Raw genomic sequence first — 21989 nt, forward strand, 5'->3', positions numbered from 1 at the left:
AGCTTCTTGCCTCGTCTTGTCTACATTTTCTTGCTGATCCAGCTTTTTCCTGCACTCAATTAATTGGGGTTAGGTTCTGAGAGCCCTTCAGCTGCTGGACAGCTCACACTCTATTGGAAAGTCCATTTGTAAGGGAATACTGGAAAGTCCATTTTTAAGGGAATATTGGAAAGTCCATTTTTAAGGGAATATTTCCCCACCTGCAGCCACCTGGGGACCCTGTAACTCCAACTTTCTCTGCTGAGATCCTTTAGCCATCAGCAACACACCTTTCCCTTTAAGGACTTTGGCTGTTTTTTTATGGGAACTGCTTGGACCCACAAAAAACCCCAGTGGCACCAACAGAGTCACCCTGTTCCCTTCCAGCAGTGAGAGGCTGGGAGAGCAGGGAAGGTCTGGAGTGGTTTTGGCTAAAGTGGTCCTGTGTCACCAAGAGCCTGGGCTTGCTGTTATCCCAGCACTATAATTTGGGACTGTCCATGTAGTGGAGATGAGCTCTGAGATCTCTGGGTCCCCTCCCTTCCCACTGATGATAAAACTCAGCACACTCAGTGCTGTGCTGACACGGGGCATTAATCTTGACACCCTCACTGGCTTTGTGGTGTTGATGCAGAACAACAGGAATATTACAAAATTCACCAACAGCAAAATCAAAATGTTGTATTTTAAAGAATGCTTTAAAAGTTAATTTGAAATATTTCTATCAAGTTTGAGAGAAACACCTTTGCATACAGCACTGAATCCCCCCAGAACCAGAGTTAAAAGCGGTTTTGCTTTTGAACAGATCATTCCTCTTTCCCAGTCAGCACTGCCACAAGCATTTGCTGTGGACCTAGGAAATACTGTTCCCATTAACAGCCTGACAGTATCCTGTGAACTTGTGCACATGAGCAGATTTTTTGTGCACTATTACCCCCTTGAGCATCAGCTGGGAGAGCACACCTACATATGAAGGCTCGGGTAAACAAACATGGGGTGGAATACAGAATATAAATAATGGGAGGAGTTTAGTTCACATTGTTCCCCCATTCCATGCTGGGATTCAGGGCTGGGATAAGGCAGCCTGCTCTTAGTCCCATCCACCAGAACCCTTCTATCCATAGAAATGATTAAAAATTAACTAGGCAGGGAAGACAGATCGACTTTATCGGGTACTGCTGAGATCAGATTAACATTCCACTGACACAGGGGAGTTCAAAGTTCAGGTTCCTGCATTACTGGAAGTTTAATTTTTAATCTTTCTTTAATAGTTAAGGTCTAGAGGAGTGCCCTAGATAGGTCCTGCCCTGACATGAAGGAACCTCAGGCCATAAACTTCAAAAGCATGGATGATGGGCATCTGAGGTTCCCCAAAAGGAGAGAGAGCTCTTGCCTGCTGAACTAGAGGTGCTCCTGGAACCAATCATGTCTCCATTGCTCTTGTTTTGACTGAACACATCATCCTGCTCCAAAGGATAAATGCAAGGGGTGAGAGACAAGGAGAGAGGCCTCAAGAGGCTGCTGGGACTCTTCTGGTCATATCTGGTGGCCATTGCCACCAGGAAGGGTCAGCTCCCAAAGCACTTGCACCTTCCCCCAGCTCAATGGCCACAGGAGCACATCCCCTATGAAGCCAGGCTGGGACAGCTGGGGGTGTTCAGCCTGGGAAACAGAAAGCTCTGGAGACACCTTCCAGTGCCCAAAGGGGCTGCAAGAGAGCTGGAGAGGGACTTTGGACAAGGGTGTGGAATGGCAGGACAAGGGGGAATGGTTTCAAAGTGACAGAGGGCAGGGTTGGATGGGATTTTGGCAAGAAATTCTTCCCTGTGAGGGTGGTGAGGCCCTGGCAAAGGTTGCACAGAGAAGTTGTGGCTTCCCTATCCCTGGAAGTGTCCCAGCCCAGACTGGAGAGGACTTGGAGCAACCTGGGATAGTGGAAGGTGTCCCTGTCCATGGCAGGAGATGGAACTGGATGAGCTTTAAGGTTCCTTCTAATCCAAACCATTCCATGATTCCATGATAAATTCAGCCAATATCTGTGACCTACACTCATTTTTACCAACACTGTTGTGTCTGGCCTCTCGCTTCACAAAGACAGTCCCAGCCACCAAGAGTCACTCAAAACCTTGGGATGTTCCACATTTCTGCCACTATTTTATTGTCTGCCTTTACTGTACTTCTAACAGTTGCTAAGAATTACTTTAACATCAGCAAACACTAAGCAACAAATGTTTTACACATGACAAATCCTTTGCCTCCGGCGTTTTTAGAAGTTCACATTTTTTCTCACGCAGCAGAGCCTGGGTGAGGCTCTCACATCTCACATCAGCTGCTGCAAAGGTTACAGGAGAAATAAGGGACCCTGTCTCCCCCTCAGCCTGAGTCTCCTTTCAAAACCAAATTGATTGCTCTTGGATGGGGATGGGGGACATTCCCTGCCTTCCCATATGGAGAGCAGGTTCCGTGTGTTGAACGTGCCTGTGAGGTAATATTTCAGCTGAATCTACTGTCTGTCACATCTGGTATTTTGAATAATCGGTTAAGTGAACCATAAATTAAATTAAGCCAAGCCAGTGTCATAAACCTAAAGTGCATTTCCAAAGGTTCTCCCATCTGAAGAGGGAGCTGGCTTTAGAAGGCTTTAACACCCTGACTCTGAGAGCCTTGACTGCAAATAAATCAACAGCCTGTGTGCTTGTACCTGTGCAACGGACCCCCAGAGTGGATTAAAATTAAATACTTGTGAGAAAGTGACAACACAGATGGATTTTCCTTCATAGACACCTGCCATGAGTGAAGGGCTTCTGATGGTGACAGCTGGAGAAAGAGACTAAACTGGAAATTAAACTGGAAACCCCAGGGGAGACAGGATCCTGGTGCTGCTGCCCTGGCCTGCCAGGCTGGCTCTGCAGGAGCAGCAGGCACTGGCTGCCCTCTCCAGCTCTGGTAGCAAAGGATCTGCAGGAAAGGTGAGCTGGATTTATCTGCCTGACACTGCCATGAGTGACTGGTGTCCAGAGCAGCTGCTCCCCAGAGGGATTTTGGATGTGCCCCAAACTTTCCTCTCATCTCCTGGAACTGAATCACTACACTTTCAACCAAAAAAAAACCCCAAAAAAACCAAAAAACCCTCCCCCCAAAAAAAAACCACCAAAAACCAAACCAACCTCACAGTCAGGGAACAAAAAGCAGCAGCTCATTTGTAAGCTTGTCCTTGGGAATGCTCTCCACAGCCTCATGAATGCAATGATTCCAGCCGAAGGATTGTCTTTCCCTGCACCTCTCTCGGCCCTGAGCACCACGTTTTACCAATAAAGGGCTAATGAACCACAACAGTTGTTCATATGTTTTCTTACTCCTTCTCCAAAATGTCACAATAAATCTATATTGCCAGATAACAGCAAGCAGATGGATATTGTAGCTCCTAATTTGGCATAGGTGTTCTCAATCGAGGCAGAGATTAATTCTCCCCAATGATAACCAGCTCTCTAGTTTGTCAGGAGCCCATTATCATTTTCTGAAAGGTTTTTCTCAGGACAAGGGTAAAAACCAGCTCTCTTTGTCCTATTGCTTTATCCATTACAAAAAGAATGAGGGATGGATTTCTGGAGACAAGGTGAATTAACCAGAGAAAATGACATGGCAAATAAGCACAGAAACAATAGCAAAAAGTTCCAAGAAACACTCTTTGATGGAGTACATGGATTCATGGAATTTATCTCCTGTTGCTTTGTGAGCAGCTCAGGAATACTTTTGTTAGGATTATTTTGTCAATGACACTGAAAAATATTTTGAAAAACAGATCAAAACAAATGAAAAAGCTATTTTCTGAGGTATGTCTTGCATAGCAAAAGGAATGCATCTTTTTTTCTAAAACCTTCAAACTAAATAACAGAATAGAAAACAAATATGGATTTTACTAGCTGGGAAAAATAAAATGGGGCCACAGTGCTGTTTCTCATGACATGGAAAAGAACTAAAATTTGTAAGTGAATGTAAAACCTGTCAAATTCAGTGAGCTTTAGTCCTGACTTCCAGACCCTGCCTTGTCCCTGGTCCTGCAGGAGGTGTGTAGCATCTCTAGGTATTTACATTTCCTCATTGATCTTCCTCTGATCTCATAATTTCATTAAATACTCCTAAAAACATCCCCTTAAGGTATTTGTTACCCTTGAATTTTGTTTGCTAATGAGCTCCTAATTGTGGCATAGCAAGTTCATCAACTATTGCACTTCTATAAAACAAAGAGGTACTGCAGCTAATTACTTGTAAAACTCATTATCAGAGCCCTGCTACTGCAAAATTTCCTAGGTGCTGAATTTTCCAGCTGACATCCTGCTGCAGGGATGAGGGCTTGAGCAGAGGTCTTGAAGTGATAAAACAGCACTGAGAGAGGTTTTGGAGTTCCTGCTTTTCCTGCATCTCTCACCAGCTCCAATGGGGCATTCCAGAGCACCCCCTGAAGTCCAGGGAAACCTCAGCACTGACCCTCGTGGGCACTGGGTAGGGTCAGCACAGGTAATCCACCAGTTTCCACTCCCTGCACACTGGAGAAGAATATATTAGTAGAAAATTAATAGCTCAGTTGGTTATTGATTAACAGAAATGCTCCAGAGCTCTTACATTTCAAATTGCTCCTGAGGAATGGAGAGGGAAGGGAATGCAAGGAGTGATTTCACTGCTTGGGAGCATCACAGCAGGGCACTGCAGAGTCCTACAGCTTGCCCTGGCAATGGGGAGCACCCAAGCCTGGCTCAGCAGGGAACCTGAGCTGCAGAGTGTATTTCTGTGTCAATCCTGGGGCTAAACACTGCAGGCTTCTGCCCTGTGAAAAATGTGTATTTTAGGATTGGCTTTTTGCAAATATTAAAATGAATATTATAGGTGTTGTGTTAGAAAGTTATGCTGTATTAATTTTTTTAAGTAGTGTGTTAAATATAGTTTTAGGTTATAACACAATATTAAAATTAAAACTATGCTATGTAAGATACTTTTTTAAGAAAGGGCTTGCAGCAAGATAGCAGCCACAGGACACCTAAATCTTTCAGAGGAAGAGAATTTATTGCTCCCTTATCAGAAGAAACAAACTTCTTCCTGCCTCACTCAGGCCTGAAGACACCATCAGGGTTAAGAGGAAGAAGCTGACACTGCCCAGACAGAATCCTGTATTTGAATGGAATTTATGCATCATGTATGAGGTGTATGAATACGCAACAGGCTGTTGTTTTTAAGGGTTAATCCTCTGTTAACGTGGGTCCTTTTTTGGGCTTATTTTGCCCAGAAAAAGGTACCTGGACTGTCCATAACTCTTTGTTTCTAATCTCGTATTGTCCTAATCCAAATTGTTCAAATTTTTATTACTGTAATTATATTACTATTTTTATAACCATTTTATTACTATTAAACTTTTAACATTTCAAAAACAGGTGATTGGCGTTTTTCACATGCCCCTACAGATAATTGTGATTCTTTAATCTGTTAGGTAAATGTTTCCTTCCCTTTCCTACCTCAGGTGTCTGGAGTGAGCCTCTCTAACTGGGGAGGATCCATCCCAAAACCTTGGTGGATAAAAGTCACTCCTGTCCATCCCCACCTTTTCTTTCTACTCCCTGCTCCAGTGTATCAAGGTTAAGAAATAATGAATAATCAATAAGGCCACGTCTCCACCAGAGAAAAATGTTTCAGCCTGAACATGAGAGCTGAAGAAGATTTAAATACAGCTTTGTGCCATCCACTCCAGCTTTGCTAATGTGAGCTGTGAGTCAGCATCCTGTTCTAAATCTCTGCCATTGCCCTGTCCTCCAGGAAGAAGCCCAGCAGTGCTTCCCACAGCCCCTGGGAACTCAGGTTTCTGGGAAGAGGCAGAAGGCAGGACTGAAGGAAAAGAATTACTGACACTGCTCAAGCACTCCCCCAGCAATGGCACCCCTTAAAATGGTGCAGATTAAATCAGCAAGTCCCTTCCAAGGAATGCCTGCATGCAGAGAAGCCAAGCAGAGCACCTTCCAACCCTGGCATTAGTGGTATATATGTATATTGGTATATATGTGTATTTATTCTGTATATAAACTGATAAACCACTCAAACTGTCTCTTTGGAAAACGGGAGAATTAGCTTCCCAAAACTGCACATTATGCATTAGACTAAAATATTTTGGAAAGAGGGATGTGTTTCTGCCACTGACCATCTCTGGAAGTGAACGGGGTTTTTGCTCCCTGAGCAATGTGGAACAAATCTGCCCTGCAGTGAGGCAAAGAGACTGAAAAAAACTTGAGAATCTCCAAGGTAAAACTATTCTATTACAAAATCACATTGCTATGCAGCACTCATTCCTCTGCCTATTTAAGCTGAATGTGAATGTAGGCTGCTATAATCTTGTATTATAAAGAAAACACAAAAAAAAAAACCCAAAAAGACATACCAACCTCTACTACAGATACAATCAAAACAGGTTTTAATTATTTGCAGGCAGTACTTTGCCATGTACCACAGTTATTCATTTATACTTAAAAAAATAATAACCCTACTCTATTTGATAGTTGGTGATACTGAATTAATAATTTGAGCAAGTCAGGAGGAAGTTAATGTAATCCTCAATTTGCTTTACATCTTCAGAGTCACCTAGGGCACTTTACAAGGCAGGTAATATTATCACAGCTGGACACCTTGGTAATCTTCTGAGCCCTTTTTCCTTTTCAAAATAAATGTTACAGATATACCGTGATACTGCTAAAATAGCTGTTAATTTACTTCAAAAGATGAAAGAAAACAGGTGAATTAACAAAACTCCATCACACTGAACAGAAATTCCAGCAGGGCACAGCACAAATGGGAGATCCAAGGCTGAGGCTGGACCAGCCATGAGAATCTCCAGTCACATCTCCCTTTTTAAAGGGAGGTTTGGATCCAATTCCTCCACCCTGGCTTTTGTTCACCCTGTGATCCAAAGCTGTGGGGTTTGTAGAGGATGGCAGATGCTCCAGATGAGCAGACTTGGTATTTGGTATGTGTGTAAATGAGACTTGGTATTTGGAAACCTCAGCTTGGCTCTTGGAGGCTGAACCTGAAAAGAGAGGTGACAAGGGCCCCAGAATTAAACTATTCCTCTCTTCAGTCTGGTGTCCACACTCTGGAAACCACTTGGAAGCTTCCTGGATCCAAAATACCAAGACTGGGATGGACTGCAGGGAACCACTGCCAGCTTTCTGTGTCTAAGGAGCCAAATGCTTGATTTAAACCAGTAAAAATTATGTTTTTTTTTTTTTTTTACAGGGGACAGATGAAAGATTTGCTGTGAGCTGGGAGAAATCCTGCAGCCACCAAGAGCCTGAGCAACACCCACTGCACCTGCCCAGGTGGGGCAGCTCAAAGCCCCAAGTGCTGCTCATCACCTGCAGCATCTTCAGCTCCCCAGGACCCCAGCAGTGCTTCCTTATGGGCACCAGGTAAAAAAATTCCTAAGAAACCCACAAAAACCCACTATTGAAATAAATCTCAAGGTATTTCGTGATCCTCTTTATCCCCATGTTGCCTCCCAGCACCATTCAGGAGATCTCAAAGTCAGTCTCACATGAACATTCCTCTTAGACTCACTCTTTAATTTATATGGGATACTGTTGCCTGCTCTTTAAATAGAACTTAAAAAAAAAATTAAAATATATATAAAACTCATTTACACACATTTGCATATCAGAAAAGCCTAATCAAAACCTCCCTGATTTCCATGTCAGCTGTCACAGTTGTTTTAGCAATCAGCAAGCTTATATAAAAAAATAAAACCAAAATATATTTGTCTTCTTACATAAACTGTTATAGCAATGTAATGGAAAAAGTTAGATATCTAAATGGCACTGTAAAAGCTGTAAAAGCTGGAATGATTGATTTCATAATGTTTCCAGGAATTATAAATAACCTTTAAGTGTCTCCACTGCTTTGATTTGCATAAGCAATTGAGAGTTCATTAAGCAGGGATTAAAACAAAGCCGAAGCAGTGCTGGGGACTTGGTCTGAGCAAGGACCTGGGTCAGTCAGTGCTGCTCCAGCCTCAGCTCTCCCAAAAAGCTGCTGCAGATCAGGTGGTGAGGTTTTGGTAGTGGGGAGCCAGAGCCAGCCTGGATCAACCAGCAGAGATTCCCCAGGATCAGCTCTGGGGTTACTCTGTGAGAATTATGTATAAACCAGGGTGTGTCAGCTTGAAACAGCGTGGATGGGAGCTTCACAGGACCTCCAGTGGAACTTGGAGTCAAGGAATGTAATCACTAAAGCTGGGAAAGTCCTCCAGGACCATTGGGTCTGACCTCCAAAATCACTGAGTCCAACTGCTAAAACTTCACAGGAAACTCCCAGGACTTCCACAGAAGTCCAAGCATTCCAAGCATTTTCCACCACTGCCAAGGCTGGAATTTCCCCGTGGTGAGCACCCACACAGCATCAGAAACACACACAAGGTTTTGTGGCCTTTCCTGCCTGTGTCAGAAATGAGAGGCTTTTGCTCCTTTGGCTCTGAGCTGCAGCTCCAGGTAGTGGTTATGGGGCATGGAAAGGGAGGATGGGAGCACAGGGGAAGCAATGAAGACAAGGGAAGATAATTGAAGGTACCAGTGCACTAGTTATGTTGCATATATCTCATATAATTAGTATTAATAAGCTGTCAGTCAGAAGATGTAGTTGTTAAAAGGCAGTTTCAATGGGGGAAAATGATAATTGAACTCCTCCATGTATTTGTCTGTATTATTTATTCTCTTGTTTTTTCAGTTCACTGCCACAGGTTCGTGCTTAGCAGAAGTGAAATTGAAGAAGTAAATGAGTTTTCTTTTTTTTTTTTTGTTTATTAACTAGGAAAAAAAATTAACCTCTATTGCTCTGAGCAGGGCCAGCCATAGGAGGGAGGCTCAGGGAATGTCAGTGAGTCAGTTCTGCACTTGGTTTTCTCTCAAAACACAGGGTTTTCAAGCCACAACTTTGCATTAATTCTGTTTTGATATAAACACTTGTTCCTGTGGTACCTGACATGGTACTGCTGCTCCTTTATTCTCAACTAATTCTCTACTCACTCCAGATGCTCTGCCTCATGATTTAACACTGCAGTTCCCAAAGCTGGTCAAATCATGTGCACTGAATAACATATTCAATAATTCCCTTCCTTTTTTATTTTAATTTTTTCAATTGTCTGCAAGCAGTTTACAGTGTTTCCCAAAGCATCTGTAATGAGGAATTAGTCCCTAAATATTTTATACAAATAGTTATTTAGGATGTATCTTGATCAGAAGCACTTTGCTGCAGATTCAGCTGGGACAGAAGGATTTGGATTTAATTTGTACTTCTGACTGTAAATTGGCCACATGGATACAGCTCTCTTTCCCTGCTTTGCAAAGCAGCCCTCATGACAACATTGGTGTATTCCAGACTCCAGAATTCCAGGTTAAATTAGCTGTGATTGCTCTGGAATATCCCCAGTACATCACCTGCACTGGAAGTATCCTTAAAGCTCAGAGCTACATAAAAATATCCCATCCCTATTTTACAGAGTCTGATGTGACTTTTTGAATGGAGGAGCTATTTACCCATGGAGAAATCCTGAATTTTATCCCCAATGTCAAGAAACCTGGACAGAGAGCCTCACTCAGGCCAATTTATAGATGAGGAAGTTTTGGTGACACTGGCACGGGTTGCCCAGAGAGGTGAAGTCCCATCCCCAGAAACATTCACAGTCTGGATGAGGCTCTGAGTGACCTGATCCAGCTGAAGATGTCCCTGCTCATGGCAAGGGGTTGGACTAGAAGGCCTTTAGATGTTCCTCCCAACCCATTCTGTGATTCTGCATTGATAGGTTCCCCTCAGGAGCTCCTCCAGCACAGCTCCCTGCCTCCCATCACCCCTCACATCCCAGTGGGGCTCTGGGAATTCCTGTAAACACCAGGAATTTCTCTTCTCTGTGTCACATTAATAAGAAATGCTGCTATTTTTTTGGTCACTTGCTGAATTTAAGGAATCTGTAAGTCATAAACCCTTGGCACAAAGGCTCCTCTGACTTTCAATTCTTTGTACAATCCCAGAGGAAGTAACTGAAGGCCTCGTTGGGCTGGAATAGCTCCTGGTATCAAATGAAACATTCCTGAACTGGTACCATTCCAAACAAGGGATAGGAGACATTTTCTGACTCAGCTACTAAAGGAAAAAATAGATCTTAGTAAAAAAAATGGGAACTGTGACACTTCCAGAGCCCTGCTCCTGTGCGGTAGCCAAGGTGGGGCTGCAGAGAGGCCAAACCTCTGGCCTGGGCATATCCCATCTTTCCAGTGGCTTGATGTGACTAATTTGGATTGCTGAGGTTGGAGGTTTGTTTGGAGAATGCTGATTCTTTCCTGACTCTAATTAATTAATTGGGATGGTCTGTTGCAGTTGGCAAGTGTGAGGCCTGTTGTGTGTTGTGGGTCCCAGGAGGAGGTGAGAGATGAGAATTGACTCCAAGCTCTCAGAAGGCTGATTTATTATTTTGTGATATTATATTAAAAGAAATGATACACTAAAACTATACTAAAGAAAGAGAAAGGAGCCATCAGAAGGTTAGACAAGAATGAATAATAAAAACCTGTGACTAACCAGAGAGTCTGACACAGCTGGACTGGGATTGGCCATTAATTAAAAACGATTCACGTGGAACCAATCAAAGATGCACCAACCTCCAGACCACATTCCAAACAGTCACATAATTATTTTTTACATTTCTTTTCTGAGGTTTCTCAGCTTCTCAGGAGAAAAATCCTGGCGAAGGGATTTTTCAGGAAATATCATGGTGACAGAGGCCCCATGCCATGCTCAGCAGAACAGGAGGATCAAAGAGGCTCAAATCCATCTGCACCTTCCTGGAATTCCTGAGACCCTGTCAGCCCCAAAGCCACACACTGACAATGGGCTGCTGGAGCTATTTGGGACCTCCCTCTGGTGACTCCTTCCTTTCCTCCTCCTCCTGCCAGGCTCCAAGGACAAAACACATGATTTGGTGTTTGAAAGGACAGGGAGGAGGATGGAAGAGGAATCAATGTCCTTTCAAGGCTTTTCACCTTTTCAGGATGGAATATTTGCAAGGAGCTTTGGATGGGGGGAGTTGGTGGTCATTAAATAGCTTGTCCCAAAATTACAAAAAAAGGATCCATCTGAGGCACAGCTTGGCTCACTTTCAGGATGCATGGCTGCTCCTCATCCTCCCCATCCCTGGGGGGAAACAATCACCACCCCCTGGCAGAGCAAGACACTCCCAGAGACTCCCCAAAAACTGCTGGGGCTCCCCTCAAGCCACTGCTGATACAGGAGCTGACCCCACCTCTGGAGCCACAAATCCAACACATTTTCCAAGCTGCTTATTTACATAGGGACAAAAATGATTTTCTCCCAACCAGGTTTTCTTGTGTCAGTCGTTTAACATGTTCCTGTGGTTTTTTCCCTCCTTTTCTTATTACCTTTTCTGATAGTAAAGACGTTGCAGATGGGCATCAAACTGTGCAAAATGTAAATTATGATTGGGTAGAGTCAGAACATAAAAAATAAGTTATTTGGATATATTTTTTTTTTCCTAAGGACCACAGCACATATGGCATGCTAAAAAAATGTCTCGTGTTCATTAAGGCTAAATGAGACAGGTTAGAGAATCATGGGCACCAAATGGAAAACTTGGGGAAAAAAATGCTGGCTGGCAACTCATTCTGCTGATAATATTTTTTGGATGTTTCCCTCCTGCCCTCTCTCCCTCATTTTTTTTTAAACTGCAAGGACATTTTTGCAAATATTTCACAAATATCTGATGGCTGTTGCTTAGGAATCTGTCCTCCCCGCTGTGCCTTCCTCATTTGAAGGTCATAATCTTCAGTTTGTGAAATCATAATTATCTGGCTAGCCAGTAACTCTGATGTCACAAATGGAGGATTATGAGGACTTCAATGAAAAAAGCAGCAGCAGGAGAAAATGAACTCGGCCACCGAGAGCATGTTTTCCTCCCCACCCCTCCAGAAAAAAAAAGGATAGAGCTGAGAAAAATATCAGCAGAATGATCTCCAAATAGACTATATTCTGCATGGCATCAGTGCCTCTTTCAGAATATGAGGTTAATTTCTGCCCTGTGCCAGTTTAATGCAGGCTTCCACTTCATTTTAACACATAGCAGGTCTTATATTTAATGTAATAGCAGAATCTTGCTACTTCTTGTGGAGCTCATACAGGGACCTCAGAGCTCTTCCATAAAAATGAAACAAGCCTCCCTGTAGCACTCAGGAAAATAAAATGGCCAAGATTCACCACAAGGTCATCTAAACCCAGGGCTTTACTACTGCCAGATAATTCTCCACTGTATCAAAAAATATGACAAATAAACACTGTCTGTCACATTAATAAAGTATTTAATGGCCAACTCTCCTTATTGCTTTTTATTAAGCATCCCTGCCAACCTAATGCTAAAAATTCACTGACATATTGAGTGACAACTTCTCTCCCCAAAAATCACAGAATCCAAACTGGTTTGGAGGGGACCTTAAAGTAGTTGGAAACAGGACAGGGATGGCAGCACTGATTTTCCTCCAGGACAGATGCTCTGGGAACATGATTCAGCAATTCTGAGTGTCATTGTTTTGAATAAAGCTATCAATGTTTCTCCTGAGGAGTTTGGAACACAAGAAGATTTCTACTGTCACTATAAATGCTAGTGCCTGTCTCCTGAGCTTCAAATAATGTACATTTCAATGTTCCTGCCTGCTTGAATGGGACATTAAAAGAGCTATACTCTGAATTGCTGATGTTTTATAAAAATATGAACTAATAGTGCAATGACAGGATTCTACTGTCCCTTCCCATTGCTGCTCTCCATGTGCCAAAGCAGCACCGGGACCAGCCACAAATCTGGGAAACGTGGTGGATTCTGCCACAGGGATGAGAACAAAAATCCTGAATGCTGGAGGTTTGGAGGGGGGGAAAAATGCAATTCCCTGATCATAGCCATGTTCCCTGGCACTGGGCTGTGTAGCTCAGAGGGGAGTAAGTGGCAACAATTGTACCCTCACAGAGGAGGTGCCTTCCAAAGGTGTCTCACAGCAACAGCATCCTCAACTTCCTGGCTGCAGAATTTGGTGGGGAAGGGGAGAGGACTGGGGGAAACAAAAGCACAGCAGCTGTAGTGCCACAGGCCCCTGGCCCCTGGAATATGTTGGGAGAGCACTGTGCACACACCATTCTCAATCATTAGGAACAACATATGGTGGGTTGGTGCTGGTGCTGCCTTTCCCTGCCTGCCCTGTTTCTGCTCAAGGTGTGAGTAAATGAGGAGAGAGGAATGCTGCTCACGTGAGCAGAGAACTGCAGGGGGAACAACCATATGGGGTCAGGAGGATGTGTCAATTCTTTGCTGCCACATCTTCATCAATTGTAAAAGCTCCAAAGAATTATTCAGTTTTGTGTCTGCGCGGTCAAAACCTTCCTGTGCTTTTTTCTGTTCTCACGGCAGCTGAGAGCCCCATCATTGGTAACAAACTCCCAAAGCACGGAGCACAACACCGCATTTACAAACAAGGTGACAACAGCTGGGATGGCTCATCCAACCCTGAGGGCACCCCACAACCTCTCTCTGTGTATTCACTGCACAGAGGTTTGTGAAATCAGCCAAAATCCAAACTGCTATCTTTGAGACAGCCAAAACAGAGTCAGACAAACACCCTGGACTGTGCAGGGTGGCCCAGGGGTGCCCAGAAGTGGGAGGTGGGTCCTGAAAACGCCTTTCACATGGGCAGCTTGGCAGAAGCCATGGCTGCCACTGAGGATGGCAGGCAAGGATCGGTGTTGGAGCAGCAGGAAAAAGCACAGGGATGGTGTAGGACAGGAGTCCAGAGAGAGGCACAGGCTCAGAGCACTGCACAGACATCAGCTGAGGCAGGTGTGGTGCCAGGAGCTGGGCAACAGCAGGACCAGGACCCGTGGGGGCACTGGGAACTCACGAGATGTGCACAGGAAAAAAGAGCAAATCCATTCACCTCAGTCCAAAGCAGGATTGGGGATTTCTTTCTCCTAACATTCAGACTGCTTTTGATGCTGTGAAAGGTGGCATGAGAAATGCCAGTGCTGCCAGAGGAGCTGGGGATGGTGACAGGCACTGCTGCAAGAGCGACTCAAGGAGAGGACTCAGGAGAGGTGACCCAGGGCTTGGTGTCACACGTGTGGGGTTAACCTTTGCCACCTCCCTGTTCAGCCCACTTCCCCCTTTAATGAAGCAGCTTGATTGATGCACGAGTCATTTGCCTTCTTAAGAAATGTATTAAGTGATCATCTCTTTTTGCCCCTCCAGATTTGTCACCTGGAAGGGGGTAAATGCTGTGTGAACCTGCAGTGCTGTGCCACCAAAGGAGTTGGAACCCCACGGGTTCCCTGCTCTCCCATCAGAAGGGGGGGCTCCCAGCACAAGGAAAACTCCTCCTGCTGCTGCCTCTGATGCTGATGGCCTGGGAATTGCAGATGATTTTCCCTCCCTGGATGACACAAGGCTTAGCAAGAGCTGGGGAGCAGCGCAGCCCTGCTGACCGAAATGGGGTCTGGCTCCATCTCAGTTCAGCAAACAGGAAATCCAAGGAATGCAGTGAGGACCAACTCCATGGCTAATGTCAGACATGTTTCAGCACTGCTGAATCAGATCCTAATCTCCCACTCCCCTGGCATCCCAAAACATGAAAACAATACAACCACGCCAAGAATATGCTATAAAAATAATTGCTTCTAGTTTAAAAAACTGAGTTGTAAAACAGCCACAGACTTGCAATTGGTCTTAATCTCCCTGCAAATGTCATTTTACATTAGATTCTTGTTTTTCATTCACAATTTGAATCAAAAAAGTATTTCTGTTTTAATTAGTTTTATAAATTTGCTGAGCTAAATGAATACAGCAGTAAAATCAAAACTGCAGAAAATGTGTGTAATCTCAGCAAAATGCATTACTTCTGGAACAAATTGTAAACCTAAAAATTAATTAATTAAATTTATTAAAATAATTTGAATTTAATTATTTGATTAAAATTATTTGAAATGCCAAGATGTGAAAACTGTGAATTAAGCTGCCACAGAAAATCTACAGCTCATTTTAATAAACTGCAATAGCCCCAGCTACACAATTCCCTGCTCCAGAGAAATCAGCTGGGTGTGTGGAGACAAGCAGTTCCCACGTGGCCAAAGAGAGTGGAAGAGTTTTAAATTCATTCTGTGACACCAACTGGAGACTTTTGTTCTAGATGATAATCTCAGTTTTCTCAAAACCCATTACAGTCAAAGCACAACTTAAATGACACTTCCTTCCTTGTGATGGCTCAGTGTCAAAGCACTGTGAGTGAAGGATTAGCAATGTTTGATTTCAGCTTCCAGGACATTAATAATCATGGGAAATTGCTCTTATAAGCAGGGTTTCCTTGCCCACTGTCTGCTCTGCAGATTGCTAGGACAAAACCCAACCTATAAATGCAGAAATTGTATTTCAGTATAGCTCTGCCAGCTGGCCACTCCATTATGCACCTAATTCCTTCTACTTGGGCTTCTCAGTAGGGAAAAAACCAAATTCCTAAATTGAATACACCTTAGGAATATCAATTTAATTAAGAGGATGACAAGAGGAGATAAAGGCAGGAGGGTGTTTATTACCAGAATAAATTTCTACCTGCACTGCACTGGTACACCTGTGCCCATGTATTGATGTTTTCTAGTAGGAAAAACCTGTGCAATGCTGTGGAGAACACCAGCACCACAGGTACCTGTGTGAGCTGAGCAAAGGGGACAGAAATCTCACTCTGAGCTGCAGGAAAGGGAACAGATGGTGCAAACATTCACACACACACACAAATTCACACTTTTTCATGACATGAGGTTACTTCCATGCTTGAGCTCAAAAGGGTTATGGCTGGAGTTAGTCATTCTGGATTCTGCACTCAAATTGATTTCCTGGGAAAGGACTGCAGCAGTGAGGAGCTGAGGTGGAGCAGGGGGTGAGGCTCCCAGGGAGCCACACACAGGCTCTCCACATCAGTGCTTCTCTCCAGCTCACTGAGCCCTCCCATGCCCACCTCCAGAGCTCCTGCAGGCCCCATGGAGCTGCCTGTGGGCTCCAGCATGGCCCCACACACACACACACACACAGCACCCACCCAGAGCACACAAACAACAGCCCAGCACCCCCAGATGCTTTATTTAAGAACATGCACGCAGACAGTTCTCTAGAAAGCACACTCCATAAATAAAACATGTTTAATAACCCAAGAAAACCAAACAAAATAAATAAACCATGCTACTGACTGGCAACCTCCTCTGCAGAAGAATCTGTAAAACACTTTCCAGGGTTTGCAAAGTGCCTGCCTGCAAAATATTTTGCATGATACAGTGCTATTCCTTAAACAGCTGTGATGGGCCACATGCTGCAGCAGCTGCCAAACTCCCTGCTGGACAGCTCTCCTGCCCTCCAACCAAACCTGCTCAAATTCAGCTGGAGCCAGTGCTCCATTTTATAACAGCAAGGTATAATTTATTAGGAAAAAAATAATGATGACTGTGTTTTCCCACTGCTGGGAGTCAGTGAGGTGGTTGTGAGGTCAGGAATGCCAGGCCAGCCTGTGCCAGCTCACTGCCCAGCCTGACAGATTCCCCACAGACCATTAAGGGAAGCAGGGAAGCCTGAAGTGCTGAGTGATGTTCTCACAGCTTTATATTTCACTTCTGGATTCTCTTCTCACCTGCAGAATGGAGTGACATGAGTCACACTGAGGTCTGAGCTTATTCTGGGTTTATTTCCAGCTCTGGATGAAGGACTGCAGCCACCCTGACCCTGTGCTGATGCTGGAAGTGATCAGGCAGCACTCCTGCTCCTTCCTGCTGTGAGGAAAAGGGTGGGAGATGGGGAAGGGGGCAAATGCCTGGTCCCAGGCAGGAGGGAGATGTGTCCCTGGGATGCAGCACGAGTGCAGCCTGCTGAAAACCCCTCTGAAACTGCTCTAACAAGGCTCTGCCTCTGGAAAGGGGCTTCTCCACTTCAACTGCTCTGTGTGGGTGGGAGGATCATTCCTATAGGAAAGACTGGCAGGACTGAAGCCAAGTTTGTAGGAGATGATTTCCAGAGTCAATTTGTTCTTCTCTGCCCTTTTTCTTTTCTCTGTATAAAGCTGAGCACGCAGGAGAAGAACCAAATCCAATTGAGCATCACCTAATTTTGCTCAGAACAGAAGCTCCCTTTCATTAAAAATAAAAATCCCTTGTAATTCCATCCATGCTGCAATCTGGTGAATTACCAGAGTGGATTCTGGACAGAAAGCTCCTGCTCTGGGGTGAGCCCTCATTGTTGGCTCCCTTGCTATGCACTGCACACAGCTTGCCTTGTTTCACAGCCAGAAGTGCTGCTGCATCTTTTTGTCCTGCTCTCCCCACATCCCAGCCACTCTTCTGTTGGATCTGTAAGTGCCAACAGGTGGGAAGGGGCATGGGGAGGGAGAGGCTGCCAGGGTGCTCCAAAGGACCATCTGTGTGGGCAGGGACTGCACAATCCCAGCCAAGGACACGGGAACATCTGTCTGCCTCCAGCTCTTCACCTACTGCAAAGGTTACGCACCATCGCCGTGCCAGCTGTGCCAGCACCAGTTTAACACAAAACACCCCAGCAGCAGCCTGTGGGGACATATTTTTGTTGTCTTTAGCCATTTTAAAAACAGAAAATTCTGCCTAATTGAAAGCTGGCGTGCCCTCCCACTTCTCCTCACACAGGAGGACTTACTGGGGTAACAACAATTTCCCCCACGCTCCTCATCGGTTTTGCTGCAAATAAACAAAAGTTTCCCACTCTGCACTTTCCCTTTCAAAGACTGCTGACAGCTCTGACATTTTTTATATTCCTCTGAGTAACTAGTGCCAAAATTTCTCCAGTCTTTACCAGCAATGAAAGCAGCAGCCTCAGAGGACTCGTGCACACAGCGGTGTGAGCACACTCCTGTGAGCACAGTCAGAGGTGTTTCCCAGGTGGCATTCAAGAGGAGAAAGATGGAAAGCTGTTCAGTTACTTCTCTGGTCTAACATAACCTGGAAGGTTTGGATCCTTTTTTATGTTTGAACATCATGAACATCACGAACACATCTTTACACGTGTTCTGCTAATACTTTCTGGCCTTTTTAGAGAATACTTGGTGGAGGTACAACCTAAGGAATTCACAGAATTCAGAGAGTGACCACGTTGGAAGAGACCTTCAAGATCATCAAGTCCAACCCAGCCCCAACACCTCAACTAAACCCTGGCACCCAGTGCCACATCCAGGCTTTGTTAAACACACCCAGGGATGGGGACTCCACCACCTCCCTGGGCAGCCATTCCAGAACTTTATCACTCTTTCTGTAAAACACTTTTTCCAAATATCCAACCTATATTTCCCTTGGTGCAGCTTGAGACTGTGTCCTCTCCTTCTGTCAGTGCTGCCTGGAGAAAGAGCCCAATCCACCTGAGCACAGCCACCTTTCAGGAAGGAACGGGACCTTCATCTCAGAGTCAGCCTTGAAATGTGTCCCCTCTCTACATGACATTTTTTAACTCCCAAAAGCATCACTTACTGTCATTTTTATGAGGCTTTTTGATGCCTGTTTGTAACTCTCTGCCTTTCCAGGTTCCCTCCCTATCCCTCATCCCCAATGAGCCGCCCACCAAGCAGCACCGCTGCGGCTGGCACTGCCACACTCCCACCCCGCCAGGCTCTGCTTTCCAGAGTTTGTTTTCTACAGCAGCCACTGGCAAATGAGGCTGCTGTGCCAGGCCACTGGCTGGATAATGAGTTCATTCTCCAGACCCACTGAGAACAAGGTGCTTCCCTGGCCCATCTGCTCTCACGGCATGGCTCCGGCAACGCCGTTTGCAGAGAGAGCAGCAAACACCTGGCGGAGCTGCTCATGTGCAACAGAGCCCCTGCTACACACACTGCAAAGCCTCCTCAGCCTAAAAATGGGAAGAGACAGAGCTCTGGGATTACTTCAGAGCCATTGCTGCAAATGCTTGAACTGGGGGGGGGGGGAAATTTTAAAAAATCAGGAGGAACAAAGCCTCCAGAGGGCTGAAGCACTCTTGTAGCACACACATGGCACAGGCACAGCGCTGTGTCTTGGTCACCTCTATTTCCTCCAGGTTTTCTAAGAGAAATAAAAGCTCCAGGAAAGTCACAGGTCAGAAGTGGTCAAAAGCAAAGATCTAGAGAAACCAGAACAAGAAATTACCCTTTATAAGTTTATCCAGCCTCGACTGAAACTGGCACACCTGACCTCGAGTTAAAAAGCCTAGGTACCATCTACAAATATTTCTAGAGGCAAGGAAAACTAGTACCATTGTCAATTGGAGAAGGGATGAATAAAAAGTGGTGGGGCATCGAATAAAAAGTGGTGGGGCATTGGTCATTATCTTCATTAAATTACTCACTATTGAGTAATTTAATTAGTGAGTAATTTAATGAAGATAATGTGGGCTCTGTAATGCCCCACCTCCTCAGTACTAAAGTGTGGCAGCAGATGACTGACAACACCATATTTCAAATTGCCTTTAAAAAAATGTTTTTAAACACATTGTCCCACAGAAGGTGCTGCTGGTTGACATGAACAAGGGGCAGATGTGAGTGATTCATTAATGCCTGGAGGCTGCTGAAGGTCAGGAGAACATCCTCCCTCACATCCAACAGGACATGGTAACCATGAACTCTCACCGTTAGGTTGGGATATGAGCCAGCTATTAGCAGCAGAGCTTGCTCCAGGTAAATCCTTCCACAGCTGCCTATTATCCCCATCACATTATTCCTCCTGACAGAGGCAGCACTGTCCATATAGATCACAGGTGCAATCCAGTATGGAAATCCTATTTAGATGTGCAATACATTACTGTCTTCTCCCTGGCTGTACTAATGTCTGAATTAAACTGTAATATCTCATGGCTGGAACCTTTCTTTAATTCATACTGCAGACCCCTCACACAATCTATGTGCTGAACAAAGTAGTAAATTCACCTTAACATCTTTATGCTTTCCCATAGTCTTTAAATCATTCATATCCAGACATTCTGTGTGTTCTGGATCGGGTGGAAATATTTCTAGCACATAACTTTTCCATTAATGGTTTTGGGGAATGAACTCTTTGAAGAGGAAGCTCTGTCCTTTAATCACTGGAAGAAGAGCAGTGCCCACACCTCACTGCTGCAGGATGAGCTGGAGAAGCCCCTGGGATCTGAGCCATCCTGCAGTGAGCTCCCTCTGAAGAGTGGCTGGGATCAGGCCCTGAATCCATCCCTGGGGAACTGCACACACTGCAAATGAGTGGCTGGGGGGTGGCATCTCCCTCCCTTCACCTGTGTGCTTCCCCTGTATGGGCAAAGAAGCCCAGCAAGCTCCCCTTTCTGTCACAAGGTGAGCTGCAGTGAGTGCAGCCCTCCAGATGGACTTCCCTCTAACAACAAATGCAATTATTCACCAAGACTTGGTAAAACCTTGAAAGCAAGTTCAGAACAAGCTCCACTGCATCATCTGCAGGAGCTGAGGGGGGTGAACAACAGAGCTGCCTGTAGGAAACCAAACCCTCACTGCACTGTACCTAATTTTTAGACATCTTCCAAAATCGGCTTCACTGAGACACAGCAGGTAAAAACCACTACTAAGTACAGCAAAACACATTAAAACCACATTAAAGGATTTGGCAGAGCTCTCTAAAATTCAGAGAAATATTTTCCTTTGCAAGGACCCTGCACACCAAGACCCTGCAGCCTTTAGGGCATTGATGACACTGACTGTCCCTCTCTTTTGACAGCTGCACTTTTCTCCATCAACTCCTTTCTAACCCAGACTTAGAAGGACCCACAATCACTGCAGCAGAGGCTGGAGGAGAAAGGAGGTTGTTACACTGTGAAATCCCTCAAGCTGATCTTTTTCAAATGTGTTTATCCAGGACAAAAAGCCCCTTGAACTGCCACACCAAGAGCTGGCAGAAACTGGGTCCACGAGGCAAACTTCTCCTTTAGAGCCTCCAACTCCCTGCATACCTGGGAGAAGCGATTGTACCAGCAGCTGACTGGAAATTTATCCAAAATTCTCATGGTTTCTTTCACCCAAAAATTGTTTCCAGTCTTGCAGGGCCAAGGAACATTTTGTTGAAAGCACAAAAACTTGCTTTTGAAATAGGAGAATATTGCAGGCAAATGTCAGCACGGTGCAACAGCACAGTGCCACTCTGTGTATTGCTTCCTTAGGTACTCCAAATTTCTGGCCTGGGTCCAGCCTCTCAAACACAATGGGTTCTCCCCAGTGCCATGTGTTATCACAGGTCTCTCCCTAATTCTGAACCTGCTCAGAGAGGGTTTGTCCTCCTGCAGTGCTCTCCAGCTGCTGCCTCCAGCCTCTGACCTTTTGAAAGCTACCTGGGAAATCCCACATTTGGTAAGAGACTTTTTAAAGCAAACAGTTTACATATGATTAATTCTTCCTGTAGACCTCAAAAAAACCTCCTTCCTGATTAACAAAGGTCACTGAATCTCAAAAGTTAATGGCAGACACTTCAAATATATTACAGCCCTTCTCTAAAAAAAAAAAAAACAAAAAACGAAGTAAAACAGAACTGGGTTTGTCTGGAGAAAATAGATGTAGCAGAAGAAAAGGCAAGAAGCTGGGGAGGAACAAACTGGAAAACTGATAGAGGAGAAGCTGGAGAGGAATAGGGCAGGAGCTCTTGCCAGAACAGCCCCAGATTCAGAGAAATAAAAATATATCCAAAGAGTGACTCCTGCTGGAGTCACTGGGTACTGGGATATCCCCTGAGTACTTTGAGGTTGCACTTTCCCTATGAAAGACCCTATGAAAATGTGAAGAGGGAATCCTCAATCATCTTCCTGCACGTTCCCATCATACCTTTCTCTATAAAGCAGCCATGACTTTGCTACCCTGACTGATCCATAAAAAATTCATAACTGTTATCCATGCTCAATAATTACAGTGTTAATATTT

General features: G+C 44.7%; 1 protein-coding gene across 12 annotated transcripts in view; it reads right to left on the reverse strand.

Moving 5' to 3' along the window:
• Positions 1–21989, reverse strand: part of DAB1 (DAB adaptor protein 1) — a 413672-nt gene that overhangs the window by 187352 nt on the left and 204331 nt on the right. The window lies entirely within an intron of this gene.

Source organism: Agelaius tricolor, unplaced genomic scaffold (genome assembly GCF_023055355.1).
Source record: "Agelaius tricolor isolate 1412-34295 unplaced genomic scaffold, bAgeTri1.0.p SCAF_11, whole genome shotgun sequence".
Classification (NCBI taxonomy): Eukaryota; Metazoa; Chordata; class Aves; order Passeriformes; family Icteridae; genus Agelaius; species Agelaius tricolor.